The 23800-nt window shown below is 48.8% G+C and overlaps 2 long non-coding RNA genes across 5 annotated transcripts; one reads left to right on the forward strand and one right to left on the reverse strand.

Annotated features, from left to right (window-relative positions):
- The first annotated feature begins 646 nt into the window (after positions 1–646).
- On the forward strand, positions 647–9524 carry LOC111759677 (uncharacterized). Of its 2 annotated transcripts, XR_009187527.2 has the most exons (3): positions 652–1101; positions 2402–2513; positions 9189–9524. It is a non-coding gene; the product is annotated as an uncharacterized lncRNA (long non-coding RNA). The 2 variants fall into 2 exon arrangements; XR_009187526.1 differs by lacking the exon at positions 2402–2513 and having other exon boundaries at positions 647–1101.
- A 7977-nt stretch (positions 9525–17501) lies between these two features.
- On the reverse strand, positions 17502–21093 carry LOC131279992 (uncharacterized). 3 transcript variants are annotated; one of them, XR_009187529.1, is made up of 4 exons: positions 21026–21093; positions 19924–20006; positions 18957–19064; positions 17502–17582 (listed from the first exon to the last, which is right to left on the reverse strand). It is a non-coding gene; the product is annotated as an uncharacterized lncRNA (long non-coding RNA). The 3 variants fall into 3 exon arrangements; XR_009187530.1 differs by lacking the exon at positions 17502–17582 and adding an exon at positions 17717–17797; XR_009187528.1 differs by lacking the exon at positions 17502–17582 and adding an exon at positions 18612–18697.
- Between the last annotated feature and the right edge of the window lie 2707 nt (positions 21094–23800).

Below are 23800 nucleotides of genomic sequence, written 5' to 3' on the forward strand. Positions count from 1 at the left end.
AAGCTCTGCTGAGAAGGCCCAGATGCCTCCTGAGACAGGAGGGAAGGCGGGCAGGGTGGTGAGCCGTGGAGATGCCAACTGGGGCCTCTTGTTCCTCTTGTTTGCCTGTGTCTGACAATGGGCTCGTTCAGGGTTGGAATCCGTGGCCTTGACCTTTCCATCACCTTTGTCCTAACATTCTGATATAATAGACTCTTTAAAAAATAATAAAAAGGTCTCATTTGTGTGGTCCTCCACTGGAAAAGTCCACGGACAAAGCCCCGATCCTTGACTTTTCTGGTTCGGATAGACAGAGCCGCCCAGTGCTCAGTCTTGGGCGTGGCTGTGACCTGATGCAATCCAGAGGGTGCGGGGTCACTTAACAAAGAGTGGGAGCAGCCAGACCCTGCAGGGCAGGGCAGTTCAGCGGGGCGGAGGGGGGGAGGGCCCGAGCTGGGCAGGGAGGACTTGGGTTCCGGGTCCAGCCCCATCACTGGCAAGCGGGGATTCGTTGGCCCTCTCCGAGCCTGTGACCTCATCTGCAGAGGGCTGGGTTGTGTCAGCTCGTCTCCTCCCTCCTCTCTTTGTGGCCTGCAGAGTTCTAAAATGTGTTGGCTCTTGCTGGGGAATTAAGTAAGTGCCTTCTTGTCCCCCCTATACCCCGTGCCACCGGAATAGGACAGTGTCTTCCTTCGCCATCGGCCCCGGCCCCTCACTTTTTCTGGCGTCTGTACCCCTTCGTTTTGGGGCGTGATGGCGTGGGGCCCAGTTGGTAGAGTTGGGAGCCAAACTCTTCTCTGTTGATTCAGATTGTAGCTATGGAAGCAACAAAAAGCAAACAGACGTTTGCCTGGATATATGAGTTCGCTCATCCACAATATTTGGTGTCTGCTTGCAGAGGAGGCCTAAAACACAACGTGACGGGAAAATAAATCATAGCCCCAACGGGAGGAACGTGCCTGCTGGAGAAGGTCTTAGCGGGAGCGTTCAGATGCTGAGAAGGCCCCGTCGACCCTGCCTCCACGCATCTCCCCCGTGCCCACCTGGCGCGCTGTCCCATGGGGGCCGGGATCTGGAGGGGGCATGCCTTCTCTGAGGTTCCCCCCTCATCCAGCACATGGGGTAGGACTTTGACCTGAGGGGGGCTCCGTGCACGCCACGTGGTGCTGTCGGGGTGAGACTGCTGTTGGTGGGAAGCGGCGGGGGGGCAGGACCCGCCCAAGCTGCCCCCATCAGGTCAGTCCTGCCCCTAGGCCGGGGTCCCTGGAGTCCCTCCACCCATCTCTAAAACGGGGCTAGAGCTGCTTCTCCCTCAGGGGACTGCTGTGCGGCCTCAGCTCACACCAGTGACAGGTTTAGGGTTTCGAGAGGCGCGGAGCACATCCCAGATGTCCTCAGTCAGCGGTACCTTGCCCCACGGGAGGGACCCTCCCCGCGCATCTCCAGCATCTCTGCAGGAAGAAAAGGGACACTGTGGAAATAAGTAGAGAATGAGTGAGGCCCCGGGGGCCAGCCCTTCCCCAAGACGCAGACATCCTGGAGGATGTGCAGCTGCCGGGTGGGGCCGCCCCCTCAGCCCGCCCTTCTCCATCTCCTGGCAGCCCCCGCAGGGAAAAGGAGAATCTGGTTTTCGTGTGGTGGTTGCTTCCAATTTCCTTCTGCTTTCGAGATCCTCTTCTGAGGGAGAGCAGTGCCCTCAGCGCTGAGGCTTAGGCTTCCTTGGCTGGGCACTGGCGCGGCTGTGGGGGAGTCTGGGAGCCCAGGAGAATACAAAGGCTGTGCATTTATGGGGCTGGCGGTGGTGTTTGATCCCTTTTTCTGGGAACTTCTCGGCCTGGAGTCGCCACCTACCAGGTGTCTGGGTGAGCCCAGGAACTTGGAATGATTCTGACAATCTGACACAATAGAAAGATTTTTAAAAGTTTCCCTTGGGAGCAGATGCGGCTCGAGCAGTTGGGCGCCTGCCTTCCACACGGGAGGTCCTGGGTTCAGTTCCTGGTGCTTCCTATAGAAGACGAGCAGATGTAACAAGCAGAGACAATGAGCAGAGGCAATAAGACAGATGAGGGAGCCATGCGGGGGCTAAAAAACTTTTCCCTCTTTGCCAAGGAAGAACTTTCCTCCCTGTGTCTTCATGATTCAAGCCACAGAACTACCTGCAGGATTGTGATTCTGGAAACAAGAGGCTGCTCCATGCCACCGTGTCCCCAGAAGGAGGGGGCGTGTTGGCTCCTTGAGATGATAGGCCTCCAGCCCTGTCCAGCATAGCCAGGGCCTGGCAAGGCCACCTACGGGGCAGATGGCCCAGGGCTGTGTCCCAGGAATGGGGTGGGGTTTCCTCCTTGCTTGCTGGCTTCATAGTTGGCTCTTTATTTGCGATTTCATGTTTCTCAGCCTTTCTGGGTTTCTCTTTCATCACCAGAAAGCAGAGTGAATCCAAAAGTGGGTGAGCCACATGCAGAGGGCAAGAGAAGGCCAATGGGCTATTGGCTATAATCTTCAAGGATGCAGAGTTTCATTGAGAAAGATGCCAGGTGAACGGCAGGGGGGAATGAGAGGAGGGAGGGGGTGACACAGCCCCTGCAAGGGGGTATGCAGGGGCCAGGGGTCTTTAAGATGAAGTGAAACTAAATCACGGTTTTCCATGCTTGTCATTCAGGTGCCATCACTGCAAGTTTAGCCACCTCCACATACCATCCATACTACTATTTGCCGAACATTTTTTCTTAAATAGTCTTATTAAAAATTTATTATGATTGAGAGATGACTGCTAAGGGCTGTGAAGTTTTTCTTTTTGGAGTGATGAAAATTAAGTCTAATTTTTTTTGTGGTGATAAATGCACAACACTGTGATTATACTAAAAGCCATTGATTGTATACTTTGGATAGATTGTATCGTATATGAATATATCTCAAGGAAACTGCTTTAAAAATGTACTCACCACACTTTGGATGAATTGTGTGCTTTATTAATATGTATCAATAAAATTGATTTGTTAAAAAAATGTACTCCAGGGAAGTCTGAGAAAGCCAAAAAAATATATATATATGTATATATATATTATTATGGTGACAGCTACAAAGCACAAAAGTTGCTATAACCATTTTTTAAGTATATAATTTAGTGGCATTGATTACACTCACGGTGTTGTCCATTCCCAAAACTTTTCTACACTCCAAACAGAAATTCTCTTCCCATTAAGAATTAACTCCCATTCCCCACCCCACCCAGGCCCTAGTAACCTCTAATCTACTTTCTGTCACTGTGAATTTGCTTATTCTAGATATTTCATGTAAGTGGAATCATTCAATTATTTGTCATCTTGTGTCTCACTTCTTTCCCTTACATAATATTTTCAAAGTTCATCCATGTTGTAGCATGCATGAGAACTTCATTCCTTTTTCACTGCCAAATAATATTCCATTGTGCCAAATACCACATTTATACACATTTTGTTTATCTATTCATGTGTTGATGAAATCTTGGGTTTCCACATTTTGGCTATTGTGAATAATGCTGCTCTGAACATTGGTATATGACTATCTGTTTGATAGTTTGTTTCTTTTATGTATATAGCTAGGAATGGAATTTGCTGGTTCATGTGATAATTCTATTTTTAACTTTTTGAGGAACCACCAAACTGTTTTCCATAGCAGCTGCACCATTTTACATTCCCATCAACAATGTGCCAGTGTTCCAGTTTCTCCACATCCTCTCTAGCTGTTGTTATTTCCCAGTACCCCACCTCCTTTTAAAATAGCCATCATAGTGGGTGTGAAATGGTATCTCACTGTGGTTTCGATTTGCATTTCCCTAATGACTAATGATATTGAACATCTTTTCATGTGCTTATTGGTCATTTGTGAATCTTTGGAGAAATGTCTCTCAAGTCCTTTGTCCATTTTTAAAACTGGGTTGTTTGTCTTTTGTTGAGTTGTAGGAGTTCCTTGTATATCTGGATATTAAAACCTTATCAGATATATGATTTGCAACTATTTTCTTCCATCCTGTAGGCTGTCTTCTCACTTTATTGATAATGTCCTTTGATGCATAAAAGTTGTAATTTTGATGAAGTCCAGTTTATTTTTTTCTTTTGCTGTTTGTGCTTTTGATATAAAGAGACTGATTTCTAAAACCTTAAATACATTTACTTAAAAAGGAATCTATGCCACTACCATCAACGACACTCAGCATTTTCCTAATACACATTGAAACAAGTACATGACTTAAAATAGAAAATATTCATCCATGCATCACTAAAACTGCCATGAACGTCACCTACTGCTTAGTCTAAGTTCTTGGTGTTGGGTTTTACACACGGGGGGCCTCCATGAGTGTCTGACGTTTGGGGGTAAGCTTGAAGTCGGCAAGAAGTAAGGATGGGGTTATTTTTGCCAATGCACAGCCCCTTCGAAGTTGCTCCAGGAATAACACCCCTGCTGCTTGCCAAGGGCTTCCTGAGCTCCGTATCAGCTTCTTTAAAACGGGAGCATGGCAGTGTCTCCTTCAGAGGGCTGGGGAAGGATTAACTGAGTTCATGTATTTATATGTGTAGGGTATTTAGAACAGCATCTAGTGCATACCAAGTGTGCAACCAATGTTGCCCCCACATCATCCGGGAAGTCCTGGCTGAGGCTCTCGGCTGCCCTGGGGATCTCATCGTCACCTGCCTGGAGATGGGGTCGGGACTGACATTGTCTCCGGGCTCCCTCTGGCTCCCCACGGATCTCTCTGCTGCTCTCTGACTCCTCCGCAGGGTAGGTCCGGCCTGGTGGCATGACCATCATTTCCCTTATAAAAATTAAAATGAGATGTAATCATGGCATTAGTCATCCCGAAACATCCCTGCTGTGGTCAGAGGTTATCTGTGTCCACTGGAGGCTCTGGAAGGGGCCCCAGGGATGGACGTGCGTATGCCCATCCTGGGTCTGGTTCTGGTTCTGCTGGTTCCTGTACTTTGGTCTCATCTGATGAGCCACGAGCTGTTTCTGGAATGGGACTCATGGTTTGGAGGTAGAAAGGAGCAGTGGGAAGCAGTCCCAGGGGGACTGTAAATTCTGCCTCAGACCCTGGCATTTTGACTTCCTGTTTGGCCTGGCACTTGTTTCCCTTCATGCTGGGTGCTGACACATCCTCTCCCTCCTCCTCTTGGGATCCCTTTCCCCATCTGTAAAGTGAGGGCTTCGCACTAGACTATATCCAAGGCCCCTTCAAGCTTGAGAAAATGATGATTTTGCTTCTAAGCCACCTCCTTGCTTCTTCCACAGGCCTTTTTGTTTTTGATTTTTTATATCTTTTTTTTTTTTTTTTAATTTCTCTCCCCTTCCCCACCCCCACCCCAGTTGTCTGTTCTCTGTGTCCATTTGCTGTGTGTTCTTCTTTGTCCCCTTCTGTTGTTGTCAGCGGCACGGGAATCTGTTTCTTTTTGGGTTGCGCATCTTGTGTCAGCTCTCCGTGTGTGTGGCGCCATTCCTGGGCAGGCTGCACTTTCTTTAGCGCTGGGCGGCTCTCCTTATGGGGTGCACTCCTTGTGCGTGGGGCTCCCCTACGCTGGGGACACCCCTGTGTGGCAGGGCACTCCTTGCGCACATCAGCACTGTGCATGGGCCAGCTCCACACGGGTCAAGGAGGCCCAGGGTTTGAACCGCAGATCTCCCATGTGGTAGACGGATGCCCTAACCACTGAGCCAAGTCCGCTTCCCCTGCAGGCCTTTTTGATTGACAATTAAAAGAGAGGGAGGAAAGCAGGAACTAGTGAGAGCTGTGTATTCTACAATGCCCAGGAAAGCCCCCCACAACAAAGAATTATCTGGTCCAAATGTTAATAGTGCTGGGGTCAAGAAACCCTGATTTTGGGAAAGAGACAGAAGGGAGGAAAAGCTCTAAAAGGCATAAATGCCCTACAAATGATACTTGGTTAGACAAATGATAACAGAAAATTTAGAGAGAGAAGAAAACACAGGGAAGAAGGAGACTAGGAACAAGAAGTTTCTATGAGGGGAAGGTTGTAGTTGCAAAATGATCACAGCTGGCGTGGTATAAGTTGAAGCTGTGGCCTGAGAGGTGGTTAATATCCTTCCCTCTCCTTCCTGATTCACTTTGGAAAATGCCGTCTCCCTGTTAGGGACTCTTCCTCTGGAATTTTAGCAATGTGCCAGGTCAGAAATGGCTCCTGTCCATGCCCCATGGCAGCCTCAGCATAGCACTGCGGGATGCCCAGAGGCTTGGGTGGTCACTGTCCTATGAGCATTATCATGGGGGACACGGTTGGATTTTCTATGAGACATTTGCTCCTTATTGAAATAAAGACAAATCAGTAGTCTTCAACTCTAGAAGAAATTACCATATAAAGCCGGATTAAAAGAAATAAACATAGGAGAATGTCTTCATGACCTTGGGGGTGGGCAAAAACTCTAAAACAGGATGCAAAAAACATTAACCTTGAATGAAAATGGATAAATTGGATTTCATCAGAATTAAAACCTTCTCTTCATCAAAAGACACCACCGAAAATGGGAAAAGGCCAGGCTCAGACTTAGAGGCGATATCTCCAATACCCATATCTGATGAAGTGCTTATTTCTAGAAATTGTGAAGAACTACTACAAGTCCATGAGAAAAAGACAAATGAGTTGATAAAAAATAGGCAAAAGTCTTGAAATGATTCATCACATCATTACTTACCAGGGAAATGGAAATTAAAACCTTGAAGCAATATCACCACACACCCAGCAGAATAGCTAAAAAAGAAAAGACTGACAATACCAAGTGTTGTTGAGATTGTGGAGCAACTGGAACTATCATACATTGCTGTGGGGAGCGTAGAAATGTGAGTTGTTTGACAGATTCTATTAAACCTAAGCATATGCCAACACTATAACCCAATCATTCCACTCTCAGCTATACACCCAAGGGATATGGGTGCATTTGTCGAGAAAAAAGGAATGTACAAGAACGTTCAAATCTGTTTTATGCATAATACCTCCAAACGTGGAAACACCCTAAATTATCATCATCAGAAGCCTGGATAAATAAACTATGGTGTTTTCATACAATGGAGTACTACACAACAACAGAAAAGGGGTAATGGTTATACAAGTATATATATATATGTAAATGATTATCAAGGTACACATTTATGATGAGTACACTTTACTGTATGCATGTTATACTTTTGATTTAAAAAAAATGAAAGGGAAATACTGTCCAAGGGAAGTAATAACAATTTTGATAATTTATTGAATACCTAATATGAGCCAGGGGCTTTTAAGCAGATTATTTTACTTAACTCATTCAACCTAACCTGTCAACTAGGTATTATTCTCATTTTACAGATGAGAAACCAGGTTTAGAGAAGGTAAATAGCATGAGTCCCAGCTGGTGAGTCTAGGAGCCAGGACTTGAGTGCCAGCCACTACTTGAGGTCTTGCCACTTGGCTTGGGAGCTTCAGAGTGATTCCAGGTAGAGCATCGAAGCTTTCTGCTTCTCCTGCCACTTCCCTTGGGTGTCAGAGCCTTAGATACCATTCTTTGAGGACAGCTTTGTCAAGTATCCTGATATTCCAGGAACCCCAATCCCTCTTGCCATGTTTTAAAAAAAAAGGAATGGGAAAATCAGGCCCTTTACACACGCCTATGAATTTGTTCCAATCAGGAAAAGAACCAAGGCGTCCCACCCAACCGTTCATCTAACGCTCTCTGTGTTGTAAATTCTCTGAGAAGGCAAGGTGGGCAGGCAGTAGCAGTCAGGATGGCGAGCTAAGTTTGAATTCCTGCTCTACTGCTTTTAAACTGTGGGGCTCTGTATAGGGAAGCCACTTAACTTCTCAAGGCCTTTGTTCCCTTGTCTGTAAGGCATTTACCTGACAGTTTGAGTGTGAGGGTTAAATGAAGTCCTACAGGAGAAGTGAGCAGCTCCGCACTGGGAGGACAGGAAGTGCTTAAGAAATGGCAGTGTAGAGATGCCAGAGCATTCACTTCATTGACGCCAACTCCTTCCACGCCTCTTAAATGGGCTTAGCACCATCCCCTTCTAAACAATTCAACACACATTCGAAAAAAATAAGTTATGCTAATAATTTTCCCACTATATGCACATACTGAATGAGAGCTGAATCTCAGGGATTCAGAAGGGAGGGGGAGGTAATTTTGAACGAGACTGGTCACAGAGAAGGTATTATTTGGGTGGAGCTTCAAAAATGGGTGAGGGATGTGGATGACACTCAGTGTTTGAACGCCTGCATCCCATCTGTGAGGTCCTGGGTTTGATTCTCGGTACCTCCTAAAAACTAAACAAACCGAAAACCAGTTCTCATTGGGGAGTGGATGTAGCTCAGTGGTTGAGCACCTGCTTCCCATGTATGAGGTCCTGGGTTCAACTTTCCGGTACCTCCTAAAAAAATGGGTGGGGTTTAATCACAGAGAGAGGACCAGATTATAGGGTAGGTATTCCAAGTTGGGTTGGGGTGGGGGGACCTAGAGAGCAAAGGTGGAGTTTGGGAATGATGAACAGGCCATTTTAGCTGGAGTCTAAGATTTATGTAGGGACTAGTGGGAGATAAACTTGGAAGGTTTATTTCCAGATGCAGTCTGAACATTCTGGAGCATGGTAGTAGGTATGTGATAATGACCACATGGGAGGTGGAAGAAATCAGACTGCGGAGGCCAATGAGGAGAGAAATGTGCAAGTTCAGGGGGCGGTGAGTTGGGTGTGACTCAGGGGAGAGGCATGGAATGGAAAGGAAGGGGTAGGCAGACGACCGGAGGAAGGGAAGGGAAAGACTCCCCAAGTCTTGAGGCTAATCATGAAAGGGATTTCTTACTGGCTACGACTGGAGATGGGTTTCTACTCTGCTTGGTTGCTCACCTTCAGTCTGCTATTTGGATGTTCTCCAGAGCACTTTGTCCTCTTCTGCTCTCGGGTTTGTCCTGGGCACTCTAAGGACAGGCATTGGCTTTCTACAAGCTTTCTTTCCCCCCCTACGGCAGGAAAACCACAGAGGAAGGTGTGTCAGGACCGAAACAAACCTAACAGCAAAAAGGTTCCAAATCTACCCCTCCCAAAGACAAGAATTGGTTTAGAAGCTCTACCGAAGGGATGGGGGCGGGGAAGCTCCCTGCAGCTCCTGCAAACCTAGCGGTCATCTGATTTCGTGGAGAGAAGCGAGTATGTTTTGAATCAAAATCCCTTTGTTATTGTTGTCTTCCAGGGCTATAGCAGTGGGCAGGAAGAAAACCGCCCCCTCGGAAGGCTGTTTTTGTTGCTGTTCTTTGGAGCATTGTTCTAAAAATGGGAAATTACGGATTGCTGTGCCAAAGGAAACAAACACCTGCAGTTAAAGGAATCCCCGTTCACAAGGTGGCGTTTCAGAACATGCACCATCACAGCCCCGGCCGGTGCTGGAGGCAATGTGGGGACTTTCTAACATTTCTCAGGGGCTGGGTGTGGGCTTATTTGCTCTAACTGGATTGGGCTTTGGCAACTCTAGGTTTCAGGTGATTTTTTCCTTCACTCATTCATCCAATAAACATTTATTGAGCATCTATTCTGCACCAGCCTGGGTAGTTTTCACTCTATTCTCTTCTTCGACATCGTTACAATCACTGGGTGAGTTGGCGACCGGGAAGACAGCTTTTCCTTCACTTTTTTTCGATTTTCAAAATCAGCACCCAACTGCTGCCTCCACGTGGCTGAGGAGCCAGAGAGACTCTCAGCACCTTCGCTCCTTCCCTTGCTTCCCTCCTTTCCTTCCTTCTTCTTCCATTCTTCATTAGTCTAAAAAGAAATAAAAATGTGATTTTAACATGTTAATCAACGTATTTCTTTGGTCACATGACTATTCAAAGTTTCCAGTCACTGGGTGCAGTCAGAAATTTTTTGTTCTGTGGTGCTAGATATGAAAAGACAATTTTTTTGGTTATCTGGTTAATGTTTAACACTTATCATCGATACAGTTGCAAAACAATCAGGTCTTGAAATGTGAAATTAATACGTTTAGGATGGACTTGTGTAAAAAAACAAAAGCCGGGTTCATAAGCTGATCTCCTGTTTATCTTGAAACCAGAAGGAAGCAGGGAGCAAGGGGGCGCAGCGAATTTTAAGCCTTCTGGAGGGCTCTGAAGCAGGCAGGTTGAGGGAATGAGGAGGCGAACCTGGGACCTGGCAGAAAACCTCGCCCATGAAACGTGGGGCCCTGGAATTCCACCCGGAAATCCTCTGAGGGAGAGACCCCCACCAGAAAGCGGCCGGAAGAACCCGCAAGAATCCCCCATTAGAACGGGATTTCATCCGGGGTCAAGGAAAAGCCCCGGACATTCTCAAGGGGCCTTATCATAGCCCCCTCCCCCTTAATTGTCGGGTGGGGTAATCCATCAAAACAACAAACATCTGGGACCCCTCCCCTGAACATTAGCAACTGGGAGAAATAATAAAGGGTTCAAAAAGCAAGCACAGAGGCAAAATCTGCCCTTTTACTTTCTGCCTGGACCAGCCTGCAAGCATACCTAGGACCTGTGATCTGTTATTTTCTCCTCTCGTTTCCTTAATAAACTCCTGGCCTAACTAAACTGGAATGTTCTTAAAGTCTTTTATGTAACATGGCCAAGAACCTAGAGGAAATTGGCAACGCTGTGACTTTGCTGAGAACTTCCTGCTCACGAAGCTCATGCATTCCTCAAATGGATTGCCCAGAATGGGGCTGGGGGTCTTCTTTGGGAGGGAGGGTCATCTCTCTCTGGGCTTCTTGGGTGCTCCTGCACCCAAGAAGAAGGGCCTCTAGCTGTAATTTACGTGATTTGCTGTTTTAGTTTCCACCTTGGTTTCAGCTCTTCCATTAGAGGCTCAAAAGTACGATCCTGCCGTCATCAAGCTCGTGATGTGGGGACACACTGGAGTATTTTCTTTTTCTTTTTCTTACCTGAGTTTTCTAATTTTTCTATCATGAGTGGCAAGATAACAAAAAATGTGGAGTTTGCCCTTGTGGGGCTCATGTTTTGAGATGGAAATGGACGGAAGTGGATGGAGCTGTTAGGTGTGATGGGAGTTCAGACTAGAGAGAGGCCCTGCTCCTCAGGGCATGGAGGGGCTGAGGGAGGCGAGACTGAAGCTGTGGAGCCAGTTAGGAGGCTGCGGGGGCAGGAGAGTGCCCTCTCCCCGCCCCCAGCCCCCAGTGTCTGCCTCTTAATCCCTCCACCCTGTGACTAGGTTAGGTTTCCTGGCAAAGGGAAATTACCATTGCAGATGTGATTAAGATTGATGCTATCTGACTTTGAGATCATCCTTGTAAGTGGAAGAGGGTGACAAAAGAGGAAGTCGGAGAGAGATTTGCAGATGCTAAGCTGCTGCTTTTGAAGATGGAGAAAGGGGCCTTGTGCCAAGGAACACAAGTGACCTCTAGAAACAGGAGAAAGCCAGGAAATGGATTCTGCCCCTACAGCCTCCAGAAGGAGCACGGCCTCCTGACCTGATCCTTGACTTTAGCCCAGGGAAAGCGATTTGGACCTCTGACCTCCAGAACTGTAAGCTCATCTGTGTGCGTTATTGTTTGTTTTGTTTTTTTTTTAAAGATTAATTTTATTTATTTTGCTCCCCTCTCCCCTGTTGTCTGCTCTCTCTGTCCATTGCTGTGTGTTCTTCTGTGTCTGCTTGTATTCTTGTCACGTGGCACTGGGAAACTGTGTTGCTTTTTTTGTTGCATCATCTTGTGTCAGCTCTGTGTGTGTGCGGTGCCACTCCTGGGCAGGCTGTGTTTTTTTTTGCATGGGGCAGCTCTCCTTGCGGGGTGCAGTCCTTGTATGTGGGGCTCCCCTATGCAGAGGTGCCCCTGTGTGGCACGGCACTCCTTGTGTGCATCAGCACTGCGCATGGGCCAGCTCACCACATGGGTCAGGAGGCCCTGGCTGTGAACCCTTGACCTCCCATGTGGTAGGCGGACGCCCTATCAGTTGAGCCAAATCCGCTTCCCAATGTGTGTTGTTTTAAGCCACTAATTCTGTGGTTACTGGTTGCAGCAACCACAGAGAATGAATACAGAGGCTGTTTGCAGTGATCCAGGCCCTAGGTGGTGAAGACCTGGTATTGGCAATAAAGGTGGAGAGAAGGTGACGCATTCAAGGTAAGCTGAGGGGAGAGTGATTTAGCAGCTGACTGGGATAGCTCTTTAGAGGATCAGAGGTGCCTGCCAGGCTGTCCCTAGGTTGCTCCTCACCTCCCCTGGCCCGGCCTACTGCCGGAGAATCTTTATCCTGTCCTGGGGCCTTGGGAGCACCTACTTCCGTTCCCAGGGCACAAGCGGCCCAGAGGTTCCTGGCGTTCCCAGAGGGCTTTCTGAAGAAAGCATTTAAAGCTATGGCAGCTCCCAGTTACCTAAGGCCATCGGTGCTACAGGTATGTGGCTTGGGAGAACTGCTTTTGTGTTTAGGCTGCACCCATGGGGACCAAACCTGAGTTCCAAAGCCCTGGCTGTCCCATTCAGAAACTGGTGGCTGTGGGCTCAGCTGGATCTATTTTCAGAATAGTTTTGGCACGTACTATACATTAATACTTTCAGCTTGCTCATGGAACTATGTTGGGTGACGGATGATTCATCTTCACATTATTCACATGTGTGTGTTCCGTAAGTGCTTGGGAGGGACGTCCCCTAATTATACCTTTCCTTTCAAGGCCTTGTTTGTGTGCGGGGCCACGATCCATCAAGGTTTTCTTTATCATCTACCTGAAGCCATTTTGAGCAGCAGTCACCCTGAGGTGAATTACTACCCACAAATCCCTTGGTGCTCACAAACAGCAAGCCTTGCTTCACAAATAGCTGTAAACTAGACTTCATCCACATCATCTTGATAAAGTCAATGTGGCTGTTTGCTTCTTCTTCCTGCCTCATGAGTCATCTACAGATTTTTCTGCCAGGCTAACCTCGACCGTCCAATGTGGAAAGCGTGTAAAACTGTGTTTTTCTTTCTGATCAGTGTATCCAGGCAATACACTGGCATACAACTAAGGGCAAGGGCTTGGATTTTGCAGTGTGATGATGTTGCAGAAATATAATTAAAAACAAAATCTTCCTGCAACCCAGAAAACCTCTCCACACAGGTAGAAGAGAAAGAAAATCAGTTTTATTATTGAATAAGCCTGAAACCAGAAGGTGATGCGTCATCAGCAATCTGCTAGAGGTGGCAGGGACAGAAGGCAAGCCCCATCCTTTTTATGCGGCTGAGCGAAATGACCCATTACATCCGTGTTCTCAAGATATCTTTATGATCGGGGGCAGGTTTGCAACTTGGAGCCTCTGGAGTTAGGCTCATCTCCTCCCAGGAAACTTGATGATTCAATTTTAGGTAAATGGTTCCTGTCCTTGAGGAAACATTCTTGAGTTGTGAAATTTGCAAGGGGCTTCTGTAATTTTAAAAGGATCACACCCATTTCAAACAGAATAAACTTACAACTGGCAAGTTTTCTAAAGTAAATTCTGAAAGGGAAAGGAGCAGGGAGGAATTTCTCTTTCCCTTTTTGCGTGAGGGAAAATTAATTCTTTTTTTCCCTTTTGGTTTGTATTTATCCTTACAATGGCAATATTTGATAACCTTGGCTTTTTGAAGTAAATGTTCCTTCTCTTGTAGGTTGTAGGGTCTCAGATACGTTTCAAAGAAAATCTTCACCCAGATTCACAGTTTTCTTGACAATGTGGTCAAGAAATGTGGTCTTTTTTTCCCCTGGGCTCCTCAGATATGTGAATGCTGAAACTAGTTTAGTGCTAAAAATACATTTGTTTCGAATTTTTTTTCTTTGTTATTTTAAGCTTCTTCATACTATTAGTTTGTGCTTAGTATCCCTCAAATACAGAAAGCTTATATTCCTTGTGTTTTGAATTTGGCATATTCAGTGAAAATGGATGATTATATAATTACATATTTCAATAAAACAGGGGTGGACAAAATGTTTTTCTGTAAAGGAGCAGATAGTAAATATTTTAGACTTTGCGAGCCATGTATAGTCTCTGTCACTTCTCCTCCTTTTAGTTTTTTACCATCTCCTAAAAATGTAAAAACCATTTTAAACTTGAGAGCCATTAAAAAAATGGCCACAGCCTGGATTTGGCTGCCTGCCATAGTTTGGGGATTCGGGCTCTGATCTGTGGCTCTCCACGAGGAGTGACCACACAGCTAGAAGAAAAGATCCCAAGGAGCATTCCTTCCTTTCTCTGGTTTCCTTCTCTCAGCAAGCCTCACCCAGATACGTGCTCTTTCTGTGGTTGTGATCGCTTTATCTTGCAATCTGCTTTTTTAAAAAATCCGAGGCACGCGCGGCTGTGTGCTGATTTTGCCTGCTTGCTGGGGATGGCCTCCGAGATTCCTGCAGGTATCTTTCCCAGCCCCCATGAGGTGCAATACAATTGTGCTTCCTTTTTATCTCAGATACCTGCTGCTGTATTTGCTTTTGGTAAATACTTCCCTGGCTGTGAAGAGGTAATTAAAATTCTGAAACTTTTATGGCCCCCTGGATCGGATCTTTATCCGATGGAACAGCAATCACTGAAGTGGTTGGTTCACCAGAGGCAAAGGTAGGTGAGTTAATGATGACCTGAATGCGGGAGAGGTGGGGGAGGAGCCAGGCCCCCCCACCTAGGCCTGGGCAGGGCCCCAGCAAAGAATCTCTTTTGCAATTGCCAAGCCCGCTGACCTGCTCTGGAATTTTTACAATCCGTCCCTCCTTTGTGGCAGACAGTGAAAGGCAGGATGTCCTGTCCAGGCCTTTTCTCCTTCTTATCACTTAGCTTGTTGGTCAACAGGCTCTGGAGATTCCGGCATTCCTTGTTGGATGCCAAGGGACTCTGGGCTCGGGGCTGAATCCCCGCCTGCTCTGGAATCAGCTTACCTGGGTGTGAATCCTTACCAGCCCTCCCTCCGCTGTGGTTACTTGCGCAATGTATACCTCCCTGCGCCTCAGGTTCTTTATCTACAGGACGGGGTGGGGAGTGGGGGGGGGGCCCCAGTGGGCACGCCCTCAGGGTTGTGTGAGGAATACGTGTTTGTGAGCAAGCAGTGGATATAAATGACTAAGGTTGTGGGTTCACCTTCCAGGTGGAGGTCAAAGATCAGGCTCTTGATCCAGGCAGGCTTGCCCTCGGACTCAGCTGGGAACGGAATCACTGCTCATTCCAGAAAGGCTGCAGGGTTCAGCCAGCAGCACTGCTGTTTGTGGGACTGCCCCTGCTTTTCCTCAGCGTTCTGATTTTTAAAAATTCAAAAATCAACTTAGAATTTCATAGAGAGGACCAAAGACCCCTAAAAGGAAACTGCGTTTCATTATCTGTCCGGAGAGAGAGCTGGGCCCCTGGCGTGCCCCGTGGGCTCCTGCGCGCCTTGGTTGTCACTGCCCCCTAGTGGCTGATGGCAGCAGGGCGCTGCGGGTGGGGAGGTGCGTCCCAGACACGTGTGGTTGCTTCTTGAAGGTGGCAGGGCTGAAGGGGTTGCTCCCTCTTCAGCCACCTCCTTCCCGTGCCCTCTGCCGAGGCGCTTTCCATTCCTGCTTCCTCTTTGCACGCCCCCCACTTTTATTTTGCAGCCGGGCCTGGTGCGGTCTGGCCCCGGGGCCGACTGCTAGGGGCAGGGGGGTTCTGTGATCCGTGTGGGACTCATCTTTAAGACACCAGTTCTGTTCTTTGGACACTTTGCTCTTGAGCGATTTAAAACTCCAATTAACTATAAATGCTAAGCAGCCGATGCTCTCTGGCTTGTACAAAGGCCCTGGGTGGAGAGCAGAATGAGCAAGGGGGAAAAAGACGAGATGAGGACCAGCGATGGTTTATATTCTGGATTTGGAGTTTTATGAAAAGAGTGCTGGGATGCGTCAAAGGATTTTAAGTGTGAGGCAGGTGGAAGGAGATGAACATTTGATAGACATGACTTTGGCTGCTGTGTGGAGAATGGGTCGCAAAGGGACTAGAGTGTGAGACCAGTCAGGAAGGCACTGGGGTTTATGCAGGCGAGAGATGGGGGGTGGGGACAAGGATGGCCCTAGTGGTCATGGGGAGAAGTGGGTGATTCCAGAGACGCTTTGGAGGTGGATTTGGGTGACTGGCCGGGAGGGGGGGTGAGGGGTAGGATGAGCTCAGTCTCCTGGCTGGGGACAGGCGGATGAGACTCGGAACAGGCGAGGGGAGCAGACCGGGAGGGGGATCACGACCAGTGGAGCTGATGGTAGGATAGGAAGGGAGGTCTGGGCTCTCGTGGTGGCAAGCAACAGCACCCGGAGAAAAGGAACTTTAGAGGGGTTCTGAGTTCCCTCCTGGGGCAGGAGGGCAGGGCTCAGCGGGGCCTCGGGAAGGGCTCAGGGCGCGCCACAGGCCCAGGCACTCTCAGCGATCCTGTTCTCTGCCTCGGTTATGTTTTTTTTAAAGATTTATTTTATTTATTTCTCCCCTTCCCTCCCTGCCCGTCCCCAACTTGTCTGCTCTCTGTGTCCATTTGCTGTGTGTTCTGCGTCCGCTTGCATTCTCTGCAGCACCAGGAATCTGTCTTTTTTTGTTGTGTCATCTTGCTGCGTCAGCTCTCTGCGTGTGCGGCGCCACTCCTGGGTGGGCTGTGCTTTTTTTGTGCGGGACGCACTCCTTGTGCATGGGGCTCCCCTACGCGGGGACACCCCTGTGTTCTGCCTCGGTTTTATTCTTTCTTCTTACTGCACCCTCTGCCTGGAATGCTCCCTCCCTCTCCTCTGAGGGCTGGTCCCCAACCATCTGTTGCTGCTCAAATCCTCAAGAAAGACCCTCTCTAATCCCCGAGTTAAAGTTGACCTGCCCAAGCTGTTCTTGCTCACATCACTGTTTCTTTCTTTTATGGCCTTTACCACAGTTTTGACCATCTGTCCATCCACTTGTTCATTTCGATGGAGCCGATGACCTTCCCCATTTGATTACCAGCCCTCTGCACAGCACCGCTGTTTCATTCATGCTGACCTGCTTGTGGCTCGGTGTGGCTCTGGCGACTCTTACTTACCAGATTGTTCGAGCTACCCCAGGTCCAGCACCACAAGGAACACGTAAAAAGAGTCCAGTAATTACCCAGAGATTGATTTCATGCCTGATGACTCCTTCGCCACAAGAGACAGGGGACCACTCGGTTCTTGTTTTGCATGAAACTCTACTGAAGGGACTCAGGGAATGGGGGCAAGTTGGAGAGGATTGTCAGGGTTACAGCTGGCCTCTCCGTCAGTGGCCGTCAGTCACGGGGGCTGTCAGTCACCTGACCTCACAGCCAGGCTGGCCCAGCTGTGACATCCTCCTAGGGAGCCTCTTCTGGGCAGAGATGCCCTTTAAACAGGCGTGCCATGAACTGGCAGTTTCAAATGTATGGAAATACAGGGTCCTGGGAATGGCGACGGATAAGGAATCCTAGAAAATGCATAAAAGGAGGGTTTTGCGTTCTCCGCCCCCTTTAAAAATAATTTCACATGGCAAATATGAAGTGAGAAAGAAAACTTAACACACTGTCCCTGGGGACTCCTCTCAGGGTCTGTCGCTCCTCAAAGTCACCTCCAGAGACCCTGGATCCGCACTCAAGGACTTGAGTCTCCTTCATTTTCTCGCCGTTGTCCCCATGTTCCCACGTTCCTATAGGGGAGAGGAGTGTCATGTGCTGTGTGGGATTTGAGGGCCACCAGGCCCAAATAGGGTCTCTCTTCTCTGTCAACATGTTTGAAGTAGCCATCACTTGCCTTTGGGAGAAAAGGAACATTCTGGAAAGCCTCATCTTTGCTTGTAGGCCATGTTGCTTGGGTGGTAAAGCCAATGAAAATATTTCCTTTTCTACCCCAGAGAGCAGGAGCCTGACGGGATGGGAAGAAACAGAACAGTTCATGTCCTCACCAAATGAACGGGGGTGGGCAGGTCAGTGTGGGATTGGCCGAGGTTGGCTACCACCCCAAACAGCCTGCCCCGGCCCCAGCCTGGTCACCTTTGAGCAGGGCCCTGGGTACTCTTCTGGGTCCCCGCTCTGTCCGTGGAATGGAGTGTGTGCTGGAGGACATGGAGACACACGGCCCGGCCTGCCATGTTTCCACTCACTCTTTGTTCTGGTTATCCTCACCCAGCGGTGTCAGACCCGCTCATTCTAGCAGGTAAATGAAAAAGAGGCAGGAGTGATGCCTGTAATTTATTGAAGAAAGCAAGGCTGCCTGGCCTGGGCTGGTGGGAACAGGGAAGGATGCTTGGGCAGTGGTATGTGGCAACTACGAATCCTGTCTGTGATCTTCAGCTTCTAAATCAGATGGGTTTTGGATTTCTGAATCTTAGTACACTGTGGGCTTTTTACTATTAATTCCTAGGGAAAAAAAAGTTAGATGGATGTGACAATAAACAGAATCTTTACTGTTGAGAAAGAGGGGAACGGATGTGGCTCAACCAATTGGGCTCCCGGCTACCACAGAGGAGGTCCAGGGTTTGATGCCCAGGGCCTCCTGGTGAGGGCAAGCTGGCCCATGTGGTGAGCTGGCCCATGCGGAGTGCTGGCCCACGCGGGAGTGCTGTCCTGCGCAGGAGTGCCGCCCTGCGTGGGAATGCCACCCAGCATGGGAAAAGCCACCCCGCGCAGCAAGGTGACACCACAAGAGACACAGAGGAGAGAAAATAGAAAATAAGACATAGCAGAACAGGGAGCTGAGGTGGTGCAAGAGAGTAATCTCCTGTCTCCCACTCCGGAAGGTCCCAGGATCGGTTCCTGAAGCCGCCTGATGAGAATACAAGCAGACACAGAAGAACACACAGTGAATGGACACAGAGAGCAGACAATGGGGGGAAGGGCGGGGGTGGGGGGAGAAATAAATAAAAAGTAATCTTAAAAAAAATGTTGAGAAAGAGGTGTAGTGTTAGTCAGCCAAAGGGGTGCTGATGCAAAATACCAGAAATCTGTTGGCCTTTATAAAGGGTATTGATTTGGGGTAGGAGCTTACAGGTACCAGGCCATAAAGCATAAGTTACTTCGCTCACCAAAGTCTGTTTCCACGTGTTGGAGCAAGTTGGCTGCCGACATCTGTGAGGGTTCAGGCTTCCTGGGTTCCTCTGGGCTCAGCTCCTCTAGTGTCTCCACAAGGTCAGCTGTAGACTATCAGGTTAGCGTCTTTGTCTGTCTCTCTAGGGTTTCTGCCATGTCTAAGGAGCTGTCTCTATTCCTCTGTGAGCTTATTTCCCCGGGCTCCAGTTTAAGGCTTCAGCATCAAACTCCAACATTAAAACTCCAACATAAAAAACCCTTAATTCTGTCCTTTGCCATGCCTTTATCTGTGAGTCCCCACCCTTTGGTGCCCTACTGGCACAAGAGGTTTACTTAATTACTTAATCAAGTAAACCTGTGAATCCAATATAATGTAATATGCCCAGAGGAAAAGATTGGTTTACAAACATAATCCAATATTTCTTTTTGGAATTCACCAATAATATCAAACTGTTTCATGTCATAAAGTGGGGAGGAGCTCTGCTAAGGGCTGTGATTATTTTGCAAAAGCCTCTTTAAGTGGATGTGGCTCAAGTAATTGAGCTCCTGCCTACCACATGGGAGGTCCTGGGTTCAGTTCCCGGTGCTTCCTAAAAGGAAGACGAGCACACAATGAACAGACACAGCAAATGCAAACAATGAGGGGGTGGGGAGAAATAAATAAATGAATCTTTTTAAAAAAAATAAGGGGCGGGGAGCTGATGTAGCTCAAGAGGTTGAGCACCTGCTTCCCATGTACGAGGTGCCGGGGTGCGATCCCCAGTATCTCCTGAAAACAAAATAAACAAATGGAAAAAAACAACTCCCAAGGGTTCAGTCCCTAGTACCTCCTAAAAAAAGCAGGGGAGGGATGCCTGGGAGATGGCTGGGTCTGCTCCCCAGGGAACATTTACATTGTGATTAGAAAAGTTTACAGAGAATGGGATGACCTGCAGCTAAGGGTTTAGGAAGGAAGGTGTTTACCTCGAGCTTTGTGATGCTGACTTTGGCCTTGGGGGAAAGAGTTTCCACCAGTTTCTTCATCTGGGTCCCAGCACCTTTCATGTCTGGATCAGGGTTGAAAGGGTGAACTATGTTTTATAATTGGAAAGAGTGCCCACGAAGAGGGTTTCACTGACGTGGAGAAAGGCTCGGCAGACCATTGCAGAAGGTGGGGCACGGGAAAGAGAGAGTGCATGGTTCTAGGCCATTTTCCAAGCTGGCCAGCCCCCTGGCTGGGCGTGGCCCTGATGCCAACGGCTGGGCCGGGCAGCAGGGATAGCAGCCCTTTCACCGATGGAAAAGAGTGTCAGCTTGGTCCCTGGTGATACTCCTGGCAGTTGATTCTTTGGGTGCTGTGTGGGTACTTCCTGGCCTTCGACCAGCTTTTTGTGCTTGCCTGAGCCTTCCTTGGACTTCTGGGTTGGGGCGGGGCAATGTGCCATTTGTTCTTTTTGCTGGAGAACATAGAAGTGTTGGTCTGATTTTTTTATGCTGTGTGGGGCTGGGTGCAACTGCAGGGGAAGGGGCCACTGGGGGAACTGGTTCCCACCAGAAACGTGCCTCTACCAGTGGAGAGTGTTGGTCTGAGCTGTGTCACTGTGGGCTTGGGGCAAAGTCAGGCTCTGGGAGCAAGAGGCACTTATACTGACAGGCCTGATCCCCAGCCCGGCCTGGAAGAGGTGTCTACAGGAACGCTGGGCCCTGTGGCATGCTCGGCCTTGGTCCACCGTGCTCCCTGCACCAGAGTGCTCCCAGGCTGTGCTCCCTTCTCCGGTCTCTGCCCCCCGGAGCATGGGGGAGAGTCACTGCTTCCCACCCCCTGCCTGCCCCCACCCTCCCACCGAGGCTCAGGGGCACCGTCTCTGAATTCTCTGCCTTGTGTTCAAATTCAGCTTCTCCTCTCCAACTCCAGGGCACCACCCCAAGTGGCCACTCCCAACTACACCGTTCCCCAACTTTGATTCCTGCTAACTTGCTACGTCATCAGACAAATTATCTTTCTGTAGCTCAGTTTTCTCATCTATAAAATGAGGGTAATAAACTGTTAGAAAGAACGCTGCACCTATAAGAAAACAAAACTCACCTGGTTGTGGAGGAGAAAATAATTTTACTAATGATCTTGCAAGAACAGGCGCTAGACCTGGACAAAATGGTCGGCTTGCCAAACAAGAAACAGTGATATTTATAACCTAAACCTAACACGTAGGTCCCTCCCCTGTTCCCCACTGATTGGGTACTTCAGGGGTTGCAGCCTATCCGAGAGATCTAACTAACTTTCCTGGTTCCCGCTCTGATTCCCCGCTCTCGCATTCCCTACATTCCCTCTGGCTGGGCAGGCTCAGCTCCCTTTCACCCCTGGCCCCGCCCCCAGCACTCACCATTGGCTTTCTCTGCTCTAGTCCCGCCCTTAGCACTCACCACTGGCTTTCCCTGCTCTAGCCCCACCCTTAGCACTCACCATTGGCTTTCCCTGCTCTAGCCCCGCCCCCAGCACTCACCATTGGCTTTCCCTGCTCTAGCCCCGCCCCCAGCACTCACCATTGGCTTTCCCTGCTCTAGCCCCACCCCCAGCACTCACCATTGGCTCTTCCTTCATTTCAGCGCCACTTTTCAAATTCTTGGCCGCCAAAGCCGCTGGAACCCCTATCCTCCCTTCTGGAACAGCAGAGCCGCCTCAGGCTTCCCTTTGTGAAAATTAAACTTGACCCTTTCCCACATATACCTGCTTCACAGGGTTGTTGTAAGTATAAGGTTGAAAACACTGGTTGGCACATTGCTTGTGCTAAATAAATGCTAGCTGTATTATTAATATTATTAATATTACTCTGTGTGTACACACACATATACAAATGCCTCCCAGACCATCGCCGAACACAGTTGAGTTCTGTCTTGCTGAGCTACCTACCCTTGTACACAGCACTGAGATCTTCTCATTAACTGCATTTCAGCCCAGAATGATACTATTTCCCTGAAAAGCAAATCAACTTTTCTACAAATGGTAGTTCTTGGTTTGGGTTTTATAACCTCCCAAGGTCATAAAGTTTATCATCACCATGGGTGTCATGAAACTTTCAAAGTGAGTTAATCGGAATTTGTCTGTTAAAACAAAAAACGAAAAAACGAAAACACAATAGCATCTTTACACGGGGCTAGAAGGGATTGGTGCAGAGTGAAAAAACAGGGAATCCAGTTTCCAAAAGAGCAGGGGCCTCTCTCCCTCCCTGCTTTGTAACTTGCTATGTTTAGGTGAGTTACTGTATCTTTCTTTTTTAAAATTAGTTTATCAGGTAAGAAAGTAACTCTATTTTAACTTGCATTTCTTTTAAATTCCTCTATTCATTTTTAGGTTTTATTTCCTCTCTAATTCCTCTAGAGTGTTTGTATTTATCGATGCCATGAACATTTCGAGTTGGAAGAGGCCTCAGAAACCTTCCAGCTATTTCTCTCATTTTACAGATCTGAGGAAATAGGTCCAAGGCAATTAAGTCCAGGAATCTCTCTCTCTCTCTCTCTCTCTCTCTCTCTCTCTCTCTCTCTCCAGGTTCCCTCTCTCTCTTTTTTTCCATGCCTTTCCCCTTAGTGACATCAGCAGCTACTCAGAGACTCCTAATTCCTTTTGCAGAGAACACAATGTTTAGAAAACCGCACTGTTGCCATTTCCTAAAGGGTAGACCCCGTTCTGGATCGTTCTTCTCTGCCCAGAGTGGGAGTCCTGGCCTTGGGGTGGTTGTCATGCAGAGTGTGAGATCCTGCAGCTCCCCTTTCGTACCCCTTTGGAGCTGGTGGAGACCCCAGACCTGGAGGCGGCACTGAGGACTCTTGGCATCTTGGGGTTTGTCCAAGTTTGGGCTTCAAGTTACTCATAATTCCTATTCCGTTGGCATCGGACCACCTCATCTAGATGGGATCTCTTGCATCCCTCCCTCCCATCTGTCCCTTCCCTGAAATTCTGAGGTTGCTGGTTATGAATGGTGGGACGCTTTTCCGGTTTCCTGACAACCTCAGGGCTCCCCCCACACCCCCAAGGTGGGATTGTCCCCCAGACCAGCTTCCTGGCTCAGAGTCAGCTCCCCAGACTCTCTGGGTGGCAGGAGATCCCTGAGTCCAGGACAGGCAGAGAGGGACCCTGGGCGCTCACCTCGGGTGCAGGAGAGCGCTGCTGCCACCAGGGCAGGAGCCAGGGCGAGCTGCACAGTGGGTGGGTGGCTGGGGGAGGCTCTGGCCAGTCTCTGGGCATGTGGGCTCGGGTGAGAGGTGCCCCGGGGGCTCCTCCTTACCTGCTCCAGACAGCCCCTGCCTGGGGGAGGCCAGGACACCACGTTGTTTACTTGGGCATCGGCCGGGCAGAAAAAGTAAATATTCTCTTCTCTTGACCTGGTTTCTGCTGCCACTGAAACTGAGCTCACACAGAGAGAGGGTCACTGCAGGAAGGGGGATCCAGAGTTGTGCGTGGAGGCAGCTGGGGGTGGGGAGAGCTGAATCGGAGGGCGTGGAGACCCGGCCGCCTGCCTCCCTCTCTGACCCTGAGCACTGGGGCAGCACAGGAGCAGCGTAAACAACTGTCACCCCAGGAGAAACTGAGGCCGAGGCCTCTCAGCAGGCGGCAGGGGTGGGACTAGAACTCAGGCCTCCTGACACCCCCCTGAGCTCCCTCCACTGCCCCCCTCCAAGGAAGGCGAGCCTTAAACGATGCAGGGAACACGGTCCAAAGTTTCACCGTGTTCAGACCTATGGGAGACCCTAGAAGCATGTTGATAAAGAAAGGGATTTTCCAGAACGCCTATCAGAAACCGAGCCGGAACTGAAGTCAGGCTGGATAATGCCCTGCGCCATCTGGTTCTGTTCCCACCCCGGAACT

This window comes from Dasypus novemcinctus, chromosome 10 (genome assembly GCF_030445035.2).
Source record: "Dasypus novemcinctus isolate mDasNov1 chromosome 10, mDasNov1.1.hap2, whole genome shotgun sequence".
Classification (NCBI taxonomy): Eukaryota; Metazoa; Chordata; class Mammalia; order Cingulata; family Dasypodidae; genus Dasypus; species Dasypus novemcinctus.